At 44.5% G+C, this 3913-nt stretch overlaps 1 pseudogene; it reads right to left on the bottom strand.

The window, feature by feature from the left end:
- Positions 1-1284: 1284 nt before the first annotated feature.
- Positions 1285-1923, bottom strand: LOC149143937 (18.1 kDa class I heat shock protein-like; annotated as a pseudogene).
- Between the last annotated feature and the right edge of the window lie 1990 nt (positions 1924-3913).

The raw sequence follows: 3913 nt of genomic DNA, 5'->3' as shown, positions 1-3913 counted from the left end.
ACCTTGTTCAAGCCTCAAGATCAGCTGTCATGAGCAACCCTGCTCACCAGCTTCAAACCAAAGCTCTGATAAGCTCTTCACCGAGCTCCAATACCAATTGTCACACCCCTACACCTGTGGTAGTCTTTCAACCACTTATAGCGAGGTGCGGCACCACCGAATGCTTTCTTTTCACCAATACTAACATTCATGGACTACGCCTAATTCACTTGTCCTTACTTAGTTTGTGTTTCGCAACCAAGTAAAATTATCTTTATCCTTTATACTAATGAACACCCATACTCATTCATTATCCACAGCAATTATAAAACAATACGACAATTGCACAGTATAAAGGGGAGGGGCAACTCCCTGAACAATGAGTCTGCCCGATAATATATTAAGTAATCTTTCTTCAATAATACAATCAATACAAGTAATGCTTGGCAAGCTCCAAGCCAATACTTAGCTTCTTTTACAACATAGGCATATCAGCCTTTACAATAATCATGTACACGCCTTTGCACAAAGGGCGGGTGCTCACCCGAGACACCGAGACACCCTTGCCAAATCCCGACAGAAATCTGCGTAGAAGACAGCCCTGGGCACACCTTGCCCAACCCTTAACCGGCTCCAAGTAACAATAGAACTGCGCCTTTGAATTATGCGCATGAGCTATGCGCACCTCTCTCAAATCTGCGCACTACTTTACCCCTTGAGCTAGTGCGTACTATTTCTGCGCCACTTGCTTGTTCCAAATGAGGTTTGAACGCTTTACATATATATGCGTTTTACAATAGTTTTGTTGTGGGCGGTGGCACTCCAGCCGACCCCCAAAACTGTGTTATCGCACCCCTTCATGCGCCCAAGTATGGTCAGCCTGCGCTCATACTCTCTCCACGCACATGGGTGTATATATCTTCCATCGCACATTGCCTTAGTTTATTTTACCGTTGCACTTGTCGCATGTCCGCCCGAGCTCGTGTGCTTGCGCCCGTCATTCACCGCGCGCCCGCCTTGCGCCCGTCGTGCACCCATCATGTCTCTTTCCCATCGCGTGCCCATCGTGTGCCCACCGTGCGCCCGCGCGCCCATAGTGCGCCCGCACTCACCGTGTATCCGCCGCACATGTGCGCCCAACCGCGCTCGCACCTTGGCTAAGACTCAAGGACCTTACACTCACAAATGCATGGAAGCCCCTATTATTTGAAAAAAATCAAACCCTTATCAAAACCGAAGACGACATGATGACTGTAGCAGGCGTAAAGTTGGAAGACCCAAGACGCCAAATCCCCATTAAATTTCGTTTCGGTTAACCAGAGATTTCGATGGCTTTAACCTGAGGTTTAGGGTGAGGCTGTTTGGGGACCGTAACAGTGAGTACTCCATTTTCTATTGTCGCCTTCACCTCCTCCACCTTGGCATTTTCCGGCAGACGGAAACGCCGAAGAAATTTCCCGTGAGAGCGCTCAATGCGGTGCCTCTTCTTTCTTGCGCTCGCCACTTATATGCAGAACTCGGCCATCTTCCACCTCAATCTTTACCTCCTCTTTCTTCAAACCTGTCAAGAAAGAAAAGTAAATGCAAATCCCGCCCTCAGAAACAAAAGAAACATGAACTCTTTAAAAGACGTGATTAAATTAATACCGGGAAGATCGGCTTTGAAGATGTGAGCGTCAGAAGTTTCCTTCCAGTCAATCTGAGTGTTGGCTATGGCTGTTGCCTCATCCCTTGCAGGATGCCCAATATCCCTGGAAAACGCAGAAGCCCCTCCTTCAAAAGGATCCCATAAATCGAGAGAGAAGGGATCGAAAACACTGGATCTCCTGCCAAAGAAGCGAGGAACGAGAGACATGCTTGCAATGAATATCGACTCTTAACGAAATCAAGAATTGGAAAATTTATACTGCAAATATCAGATCGTGCAACGCCTGAACGTTTTCTTCTTTGTTCCAATCAAAGAAGGGATACCAAAGGAGCGGATTCCAGACCTCCGTCCGCTGACGTTGCAAATTCAAATGCTTCAATTAGGCCTAGAATTTGACGTCCCTCAGGACGTATTTTTGGTTCAAGAACATATTTGACAGGAGCTAAAAAAAATTCCACGTCAAATCTGACTTGTGATACACCCCTTCAAACCGTCAAAACGACGTCTATTTCAACAAGTGGAACGTAAAAATTTATAATACCTTATTTCATAGGACTAGTAGCTCAGGCTTAATGGCATCTGTCCCTACAACATCATCGCACAGGACACCTGGAGGCTGGTTCATCCTTCTCGAGGAGTAACTTGGAGAATGGTTAGACTACTGTCGGGAATATGGTAGGGCGGAAACTTAATGCCATTAAATGGCGACTCCGAAAGAGCAGAGCGGAATGGCGGCTCACAATTAAGGGATACAGGGTGTTGTAGTACCTTCCTTCTCCAGCGGTAGCGTGGAAATGCTGGGGCGGCGAGGAATATGGCAAGGCAGGAACTTAATGCCATTAAATGGCGGCGAGGAAAGGGAAGAGCGCAATGGCGTTTCACAATTCTGAGTGATGTTAAGATAAATATTAGCAGTTGTCTATAATGCAACTTTTTGGAAGCTTTTCTAGTGGGTTTTTCTTGTCAAATCTTGCAGCAATTTATTGGAATTGCAAGTTTGATAGCTAGTTTCTGCACAATCAAAGCATCCCAAGGGTGTCCCTACAACATCATCGCACAGGACACCTGGAGGCTGGTTCATCCTTCTCGAGGAGTAGCCTGGAGAATGGTTAGACTACTGTCAAGACTCGGGAATATGGTAGGGCGGAAACTTAATGCCATTAAATGGCGACTTCTAAAGAGAAGAGCGGAATGGCGGCTCACAATTAAGGGATACAGGGTGTTGTAGTACCTTCTGTCTCCAGCAGTAGCGTGGAATGCTGGGGCGGCGAGGAATATGGCAAGGCAGGAACTTAATGCCATTAAATGGCGGCGAGGAAAGGGAAGAGCGCAATGGCGTTTCACAATTCTGAGTGATGTTAAGATAAATATTAGCAGTTGTCTATAATGCGACTTTTTGGAAGCTTTTCTGGTGGGTTTTTCCGGTCAAAATATTATTGATGGAATTGCATATCTACCGGCCAATGGATAAATTTTTCTGGTAGATTTGGTATTGAAATGCGACTGCTGTATGGGAAATGGGGTGTTGAAATGCGACTGCTGTATGGGAAATGGGCTGATTAATGTGACTGCTAAATAGGGTTTTGAAATGCTACTGCTGTATGCAAAATGGATGACAGGAGTCTCGAACCAGCGGTAGTACAACTGTACACAACGCAGTTTAAATTTAGAGGTATTTAAATGCTTCATCGTCCCACTGCCTACTACCTAGTACTTCATTAATTATCCAGCTACAATCTGCCCCTCAAATTTAATCCGACGGGCCTTGCATTTGAAATTGCAATCTACCGCTTACAAGTTAAGATTTACTTATTCACCCTACCGTCTACGGCTTAAGGTTTACCTATTCACCCTGTGTAATTTGGAGAATTGTTGCAGTGTCGCAGAAAGGGTGTCTTCGAGTTCTGCGCATTCGGCTCTCGTGCAGTAGTGCTCCTTTCTTGCGGATTGACCGTGTCTGAGTGGAATCTGTGAGCAAACTTGGATGCTCAACAACTCAACTCTCCACTTCAAGGTTCCCAGGTAACATTCCAATAATTAAAATACAACCAAATTCATATTCCAATACTTTTTTCCTATAAAATAATTTGGTACTTTCGACATACTATTGTTTGATTTCTTCATAACTCAACTGCCTGGTGGGTTAATATTACAATTTCTATTGATTTCGTGTCAAAATTTCCTATAATTTTACAATTTCCCAAACAATTTTTCCGTGCAAGTTTACAATTTTACAATTTCAAACAATTTTTCCATGTAAATTTACAATACTTTTTCTAGTCAATC

Source organism: Pinus tabuliformis, chromosome X, assembly GCF_031772625.1.
Source record: "Pinus tabuliformis cultivar Carrire ecotype Pingquan chromosome X, CPIR1, whole genome shotgun sequence".
Taxonomy (NCBI): domain Eukaryota; kingdom Viridiplantae; phylum Streptophyta; class Pinopsida; order Pinales; family Pinaceae; genus Pinus; species Pinus tabuliformis.
The sequence above is the reverse complement of the archived record's forward strand: the minus strand, read 5'-3'. Positions and strand labels throughout refer to the sequence as shown.